The 9,136-nt window shown below is 37.4% G+C and overlaps 1 long non-coding RNA gene across 1 annotated transcript; it reads left to right on the top strand.

The window, feature by feature from the left end:
* Positions 1-238: 238 nt before the first annotated feature.
* On the top strand, positions 239-1,547 carry LOC129085035 (uncharacterized). The gene is made up of 3 exons (XR_008530641.1): positions 239-511; positions 965-1,121; positions 1,363-1,547. It is a non-coding gene; the product is annotated as an uncharacterized LOC129085035 (long non-coding RNA).
* Positions 1,548-9,136: the final 7,589 nt, after the last annotated feature.

The raw sequence follows: 9,136 nt of genomic DNA, 5'->3' as shown, positions 1-9,136 counted from the left end.
TTTGTTTTATTTTTTAAGTTGGCAAAACTGTACATATTTTTATTCTGGAGTAAAGGTAGTGGGAGGGTGGAACCAAAACAAGCCTTTACTATTTTTACTAGTTCAATATTGGTTACTGTTCTTTAGTAATTAATACAGAATAAATTTGAAACCTAGACCCCCAGTGACGAAGAGCATGGGAATAGAAATGAATTTCAGGATTTTAACAAATAAAACATTAATGTGGTGTTCATTTCTAGTTCTACAACTGCTATTGCATTTGTCATTATGTTATGCTTTTTTGCCCTAATTCTTTTATGTATGTACACAGTTTGAGGAAATGTGCATTTATGGTCAGTTCTTTTAAAAGGATTTAATGAATTTATTACTATTTTGCAAAAAATATACCCAATGCTTATATGGGCATACAAATGCTACCCTATTTTAAATGTAGGTGGCGTATGTGTTCGTGTTTTAATGTATTCAGAGCCATTGGGCAATAAGCAGTCCAGAACATTGAAAACTCAAGCAGGTAAAGCATCTACCCTTAGTTTCTAGAATTACTTTTAAAAACTCCTTTATTGCTACATCTTCCACAATTCTTTTGTTAGTCTCTGAACGTAAAATTTGCAGGAATTAAAAAATTGCCTAGTTAAAATTTAAGTTATGCATTTATTCATAAGATTATAGGGATAAGCGAAGAAGGGAAGCATAATAGAAAAGAAACGGCTCCTTGAGATAACAACTGTTAAGTGTCTAAATCTTTGCACCTTTTTTATTTTCCCAACTTAGCATGAACATTGTTCATACATCATTTGATTTTCATTAATTGGGATTTTTTTTGTCTTGGATTTGGGCACAGAGGCCTTGGGGAAACAGTGATAAAGGTTGTGTACATGTGAGAAATAAAATGTTAAATAAAGGAATTTTTCTATTTAATCTGAATAGTAAGCAGGAACTTTTTCTGTATACCCTTCTGCTGCAGCAGAGAAATAAACTGGTAGGTGGCAGCAGAAGAAGTTCTTCAGATTGATGACTACTGACAAAATCTGCACAAAAGAGATAGAGCATGTCATACCAAGTGAAGTAAAGGCAGCAGAAAGTGGAAAAAGGATTGAGATTTCTAGATTTGACTTTAAATGGTAAGTTATTTTCAATTAAGAATGTGTTTTCCGTACCAGTGTTCTATAAGTCGCTATGATGTGTAATCATAAATGCTAATAGGTCCTTGCCTTAGGATGAATTTCTTCTAACTATTGAACTTTGAAAAAAAATTAGCTATATGTAAAATTAGGGATTTATCTTCAGTAAATTGATATATGTGAATATATGAACCTTTTTTTCAGCTTCACCGAGTATTACTTACAGATACTCTCTTTTTAGAGGTAGGAGGAAGGAAGAAAGAGAAGGAGAGAAACATTGATCATATGCATCCTGACCAGACGACCAAACTTACAACCTGGGTCTGTGCCCTGACCGAGAATCAGACCTCTGACCTTTCTGTTTATGGGACATGGCTCCAACCAACTGAGCCACACTGGCCAGGGTGAGAAATTATTATTTAAATAAGAAGAGGAATCCTAACTCTCATTTATATCTGTAGTAACAGAAGGAGCTACTGGTCTATAAAAGCCTGCCATGAAAGTTTAGAATTTCTAAGCTAAAAAGCTCAAGAGTTTATATATTATAATGTTGACTTTTCTCTTAAGGAAACTGAAATTCAGAGAAGTTAGTAACTTACAGAGATTATAGACCAGGAGTAGGACCCACGTCTCCTAACTTCCAGTGCAGTTCTCATTGCATTCTATACTGTACATCCTTCAAAATTTGTAGTCACTGAACAAGTGCTCTGCAATTAGAGCTGTGAGGTCACAAAGAAAGTTGTCACTATCTGTGTGTGTGGTTCTCTAATAGAGGGTGAGGAGTCCTCAAATAAGTGATACTAAGGAAGGCTTTGGGTAGACATTGTAGAATTGTTAAAAGCCCTTGCCAGGTAGCTTAGTTGGTTAGAGTGTCCTAATATGCCAAGGTTGCAGGTTTGATTCCCAGTCTGGGCACATGCCTGGGTTGTGGGTTCAGTCCCAGTCAGGGAGCATGCCATAGGCCACCGACCAATGCTTCTCTCTTACATCAGTGTCTCTCTCCATCTCTTTCTCTCTCCTTTCCCCTCTCCCTAAAAATAAATAAATAAAATTTAAAAATAAAAAAAAAAAAGGAATTGTTAAAGGTTTTGCTTATCTTGTTTTAGTCATTAACTTAGAGCCAAAAAATCAAAAGAAGGCTGAAACTTGGAAGAGTGGCCATGGCAGAATTAAGAAAGATCACTAAGAGCAAAGTTGTGTTATTAGAAACCAAGGTTAAGATCATGTACACTCTCACATCCCCAGTTACCATGTACAGATGTTAGTTGGACAGTGAAGAAGGCTGGTAGAAAAAAAATTGACTCATTTGAAATAAAATGTCAAATGAGAGCTCAACAGATACTCCTAGACTGCCAGAGGGATAACCAGGTGAGTCCTAGAGCAAATTAAGCCTGAAGTACCATTGGAGGCAAAAATGACAAAACTGAAGCTGTCCTACTTCAGGCACATCCTGAGGAGGCAACGTTCTTTGGAAAAGAAAATAATGGCCTGCCCAGGATGGCTCAGTTGGTTGAGCATTGTCCCACAAAACAAAAGGTCTCTGGTTCAGTTCCCATTCAGGGCACATGCCTGGGTTACAGGTTAGGTCCCCAGTTGGGGTGCAAATGAGAGGCATCTAATCGATATTTCCCTCTCACATTGATGTTTCTCTCCCTCACTTCATCCCTCCCTTTCCCTCTCTCTAAAAATAAATAGAATCTTTAAAAAAAAAGAAAAAGAATGCTGGGAAAAATAGAAGGCAGCAGGAAAAGAGGAAGACCAAATATGAGCTGGATTAACTCCACTTAAAAAGCCATAGACGTGGGCCTGCAGGAGGTGAGCAGGGCTGTTGAGGACAGGACATTGTGGACATCCCTTACTCATAGGCTCGCTCAGAGTCAGAAGTGGCTCAATGGCATATGGCACACAGAGTTAATGAGTACACCATTTACAGGGTTTGATACTAAAAAGTACTCTTGTTAAAACAAGATACAGAGAAGCCTTCAGGTGCTCTCTGCAGTTTCTGGTCAAAGGAAAAAGAGGAATGGATTCCACCATTCATCCTCTATCTCTCCTCTTGCCTAACTTTTGTTTTCCTATTTTGGGAAATGAATCAATCTACAACAACATAAAACTTTATATTGTTCTGAAATTTCTTTTTTTCTTGCAGATTTTTATGCTAACAATGGGGGAATTGGATAGTTAAGTGGGTTGATTGTGTATACTGGAAATGATAGGATGAATAACAACATGAAGCTAGAATAACATCATTGTCTAAATACATGGTGAATTTTGAGTCTTATTTTTTAAATGCTAAAAAGAAGTTAAATTCTATTCAGAAAGCTTTTTTATCCTCCGTTAGTGACATATTAGCTGAAACATAAGAATACACAGTCTCAGCTAATACAGTTAGAATTTCTAAATTTTAAAAAACAGTTTTGTCTAAATTGTGAATTTTGGTTAGTATCTAGAGATGTCAGTGCTTTAGATCTGAAAGATGATCAGCATGAACCTTAATTTGAACCAAAATTTATTGCTCACTGTATTATTTATTGAAAATGTAGCCTAGAGCACTAGAGCATTTGTTATCATTGTGTTTGTGTAGGCATTTTGGTACTATATTATTTTATGTTTTACTTTATGTGATGTACAATAAATGTTCTTGCCCCAATTTTTTACTCTTGGTTTCTCTGACTAAAACAAAACACAGTTGTCTATAATATAGAATTGTAAAGGAGTAATACTACTGACATCTTTATATGATTGTATTTATTTTAATCCTTACCTGAGGATATATTTATTGATTTTAGGAAGCAAGGAAGAGAGAGAAAAAAAGAGAGGGAGAGAAACATCGATTGCGTCGTATACCTGCCTCAATGGGGATTGTTGAACCTACAGCTTAGGTGTATGTGCCCTAATAGGGAATTGAATCCAGATACGATGATACTCCAACCAACTTGGCAGCCCGGCCAGGGCTGATTGTATTTTTATTTGATAAAATTCTGTCTAAAATTGGATTGCTTTTTTATAAAATATAAATTGTCTCTGTAGTTCAGTCTTCCACTTCAGAATCAGAGTATACCTTAGTATATACCTTTTTTATCTAAGATCACCAAGGTAAAAATGTGGTAATAAAAAAAAACTGGTTGTGCCCTGGCTGGTGTGGCGCAGTAGATTGAGTGCCGGCCTGTGAACCAAAGGGTCACCGGTTCGATTTCCAGTCAGGGCACATACCTGGGTTGCAGGCCAGGTCCCCAGTGGTGGGGGGGCGCGAGAGGCAACCACACATTTTCTGCCCCTCTCTTTCTCCTTCCCTTCCCCTCTGTCTAAAAATAAACAAATAAAATATTTAAAAAAAAAAACTGGTTGTGATTTTGCGTGTGTGTGTGTGAGAGATCTAGATAATTTGTAATATTGTCACATTAATCTTTTATCTTTTTTCCTCATCCTAACTATAAAGACTGTTTAAATCTGATTTAAGTGAGCTGTATGTTTTTTTCCTCCCTAGGTTCTTTTGAAGTAAGCAGTGGTCATTTTTGCTTATTACTTCATTCACAGAATGGACGAAGATAGATTTTACTGCTTTTTCAAATGGAGGATATAAATACAAGAACAAGGAAGCAATAACTCTAACCTGTTGATTCATTGTGTCTTCTTAAATAAAACACCAGAACTGGAAATGAAATAGCATGGAGTATGATTCGGTTTTCTAGCAGCTATTTCTACCCACTTTATCTCATATGAATTTACTTCAGTCCATATGTCTACACTTGAAGTTTAACTCCATGTGTATCATTTTCTTTATCCTTGACTTCTTGCAAAATGAAACTCTATTGGTTTTTGATAGACTGATCTCTATAACATACTCTAAAACGATTACCCCTTCTTTTGGCACATAGATACGTAGTACATGGATTTTATCTTGCCTCTTTCATCACACTTTATCTGTTTATGCTGAATAATTGTTGCTTTAAAAAAAAAAATCTTTGAGGCAGGACAGGCTTTTTTCTGTTTCATTGTGACAAGGCTCTGGTACACACTTGTCACAGCACCACACACTATATTTTAATCTTTGTAAGTAGAGACCATGTCTGACCTAGTGTATTTGAAATGTTAGGGGATCAGATTCATACATGTGTATAAAGAGGCAGCCCTAGTACTTGGAATAAAGAATGAGCTTTGTAATCAAATACTGAAATAATTCTCATTCCATTGTGTACTGGTTATATGGTCTTTGGATAGTCACCCTCTTCAAGCCATTTGTAACAAATGGAAATAATTGTACCTACTTTCCTAGATTGACGTGTAAGAATAGCTATGCTGTAATACATGTTCAGTGCTGAGCACATAATTGACTACTTAATAAATACTAACTGTCCTTTAATTCTGTTAATTTTGGTATTGATATCCTATTTAAGAGCTACTGAATCTTTTAATTTCAGAATTGTAGTCTATAAGACTATCTTGATTTCCTTTCAGTTTTCCAAATTAAGCTACTTTCATGAGAGCTTGTGGTTGGAACATTGCATGTTTGGGGCCATTTGTCCTAATCTAGACTGATTCTTTATCTCCACACTTCATTGGCTAACTAAGAAATTTTATGTAAGAAAAGACCTGTATCTCATTTTTTCCTCCAGATTATTTTCCCTGTCAGCTCATAACAAATTTTTTTTTCTTGCTCCTAAACCAGGAGAATTTAGTAAGGAATGTGCATGTTATGCACCATAAGGAATAATTTAGGGTGGTATGACTTATTTTCCAAAAATTTAGTTCAGATGACTTAACAGATATGTTAAAATAAATGGAGAAGATTAAAATGAAGCCAAAATAGAGGAAGAAAAAAATAAGGTAAAACAGAGTTTTTAAATTAAGCAAATGCTTACTATTGGGTCCTGTACATTAGCTTAGAGATGGAACAAAATTGGCAAAGAGCAGAATAGGATAATTAGAAAATTCACGGTAACCTTTTCATAGAAAAAGTTTATTGCACAGGAAAAGCAGTATTTCTTGGTCCTGAGATGTCCCGCAATGGAGATCAGTATCATGACATGAAGATGCAGCCCCAATAAAGAGTACTCTTTTTAAAGTATATTTTATTGGCCGTGGCTGGTGTGGCTCCGTGGATTGAATGCTGGCCTGCAAATCAAAAGGGTTGCAGGTTTAATTCCCAGTCTAGGGCACATGCCTGGGTTGCAGGCCAGGTCCTCAGTGGGGGTCACATGAGAGGCAACCTCACACTGGTGTTTCTCTCCCTCTCTTCCTTATCCCTTCCCTTCTGGAAAACTTTTTAAAAGTATATTTTATTGACTATGTTAATACAGTTGTCCCTATTTTTTTCCTTCCCTTTATCCCCCTCCACCCTGCACCCCTCTCCCTCCAGTATCTCCCCCCAACCTTAGTTCCTGTCCATGGATTGTATATATAAGTTCTATGGCTTCTCCATTTCCTATATTAATCTTAACCTCCCCCTGTCTATTTTGTACCTACCATTTATGCTTATTCCCTGTACTTTTTCCCTCATTCTGCCCCCTACGCCTCCCCACTGATAACCCTCCATGTGATCTCCATTTCTGTGATTCTGTTCTAGTTTGCTTAATTTTTGTTTTGTTTTTAGGTTGAGTTGTTGGTAGTTGTGAGTTTGTTGTCATTTTACTGTTCCTAGTGTTGATCTTAGATAAGTCCCTCTAACATTTCATGTAATAAGGGCTTGGTAATGATGAACGCTAGCTTTACCTTGTCTGGGAAGCACTTTATCTCCCCTTCCATTCTAAATGAGAGCTTTGCTGGGTAGAGTAATCTTGGATGGAGGTACTTGCTTTTCATGACCTTGAATACTTCTTCCCAGCCCCTTCTTCCCTGTAACATTTCTTTTGAGAAATCAGCTGATAATTTTATGGGAACTCCTTTGTGGTTAATTCTTTTCTCTTGCTGCTTTTAAGATTCTCTCCTTGTCTTTAATCTTGTGTAATTTAGTTATGCTGTGTCTTGGTGTGTTTCTCCTTGGATCCAACTTGCTTGGGATTCTGAGCTTCCTGGCCTTGCATGTCTATTTCCTTTGCCTGATTAGGGATGTTTTCCTTCATTATTTTTTCAAATAAATTTTCAATTTCTTGCCTTTCCTCTCCTGGTTCCCTTATGATTAGAATGTTGGAACGTTAAAGTTGTCCCAGATGTTCCTAAGCCTCTCCTCATGTTTTTGAATTCTTGTTTGTTCATTCTGTTCTGGTTGAATGTTTATTCCTTTTGTTCCACATCGTTCATTTGAGTCCCAGTTTCTTCCCATCACTGTTGGTTCCCTGTCTGTTTTTCCTTATTTCACTTTGTATAGCCTTCACTTCTTCCTTTATTTTGCATCTATACTCAATCATTTCTGTGAGCATCCTGATTACGAGTGTTTTGAACTCTGCATATGATAGGTTGGCTATCTCTTCATCACTTAATTCTTTTTCTGGAGTTTTGATCTGTTCTTTCACTTGGGCCATATTTCTTTGTCTAGGTGCAGTGGTTACATTGTAAAGAGCAGAGCCTTAGGTATTCACTAGGGCAGGGCAACCCACTTCACTGTGTTGTGATGCTGTATGGGGGGGAGGATTTAGAGAACAATGCTGCTTGCTTGGCTCTTGCCCACTTTCAGTCACTTCCCTCACCTCCCACAAGTGGATTGTGCCCTTTCAGGTGCTGATTCCTGGGTGGGTGGGCTTGTGTATGTTCTAAGATCCTGGGGGCCCCTCCAAAAGGCTCTCCTGTGAGACAGAGTTTCTCCTGCCACTGCAACCCCCACAGGATTTTACATCCAAAGGTTTTGAGGCATTATTTCCCTGCACTGGAATCCTGGGTTGCACGGTCTGTCTTGCTCCCCAGTTGTTCCTCCCAGCTTATCTACACACAAATGTGGGACTGCCTGGTCCACCGGCCACCAGCTGCCATCTTATCTCGTGTCCTCTGCTCCATCTGTCCGTCTCCGCCCATCCTACAAGTCTGGATAAATGTTTCATTAACTCCTTGGTTGTTGAATTTATGTATAGTTCGATTTTCTGGCAGTTCTGGTTATTTTTTGTTTTTAAGTTGGCTGTCAGCCTTATTTTGGTTGTGTGAGGAAGTAAAGTGTATCTACCTATGCCTCCATTTTGACTGGAATGCAGAAGTACTCTTGATGACCTGAGCTGATCCAATGATAAAATTTAGAATTTTCTCAAAATGACCTAAACCACCCACATCATTATCACATAGATTGTTTATTTAAAATACAGACTCTCGGGCCCTAGACGTGAACTTCTGGGTTGCCAGGAATCTGAATTCTAAACTCCATAAGTAACTTATTAATACTAACATTTGAGAATTTGCCCTAAATCTTGTCATCACTGATCCCTAAGAGAAATACTGCTCTGGAGTAGGGATTGGCAAACTTCCTCTGTGAAAGAACAAATAGTAAATATTTTAGGCTTTGCCACTTACATATGTTTGGTGGTGGTATTTTTTATTTTGATTTTTTAGAAAACTTTAAAACTGTAAAAGCCATTCTTAGCTCAGAGGTTGTACATATCTGGCTGACCCTTAACTCTGGAGGAATGAGTGGATTGTGCCTTAGGCAATGATCTAAATTGAGGCTTTGTTAAAGTAGAATTTGAGGTAATTTGGTGTAGTACAATAGTGGATGTGTTGAAATTCTACATAGTGAACCAAGAATGATCCTTTTGTAGTCAAGGAAGGTGGAAGAGTTGACAGTTCTCATGAGAAGTTAGCCACACTAGAACTATCTGAACAGTTCCTAAAACTTGAAAGTTCAATAAGTGATGACTTCAGTATTACAAACAGATGGCCTTGTGGGTTATTTATTTTTTTCACGTTTCCCTGTACTTAGAAACTATACAGGAAGAATCCTTTCAAGATCATGGCTTTGTGAAGCAGGCTTTATAGGGGCCAGGACAGTACTCAGTGATTAACATCTGAAACTTAACATGGTATAAATTTGAGAGTGAGCATGGATTAGGGCAATGAAATCTGTTCTTGAAAGTTGTAGAGTCAGATGTGGATGG

This window comes from Pteronotus mesoamericanus, unplaced genomic scaffold (genome assembly GCF_021234165.1).
Source record: "Pteronotus mesoamericanus isolate MK-2021 breed Mesoamerican mustached bat unplaced genomic scaffold, CSHL_Meso_final scaffold_21, whole genome shotgun sequence".
In the NCBI taxonomy this organism is placed as follows: domain Eukaryota; kingdom Metazoa; phylum Chordata; class Mammalia; order Chiroptera; family Mormoopidae; genus Pteronotus; species Pteronotus mesoamericanus.
This window is presented reverse-complemented; position numbering and strand designations above follow the sequence as displayed.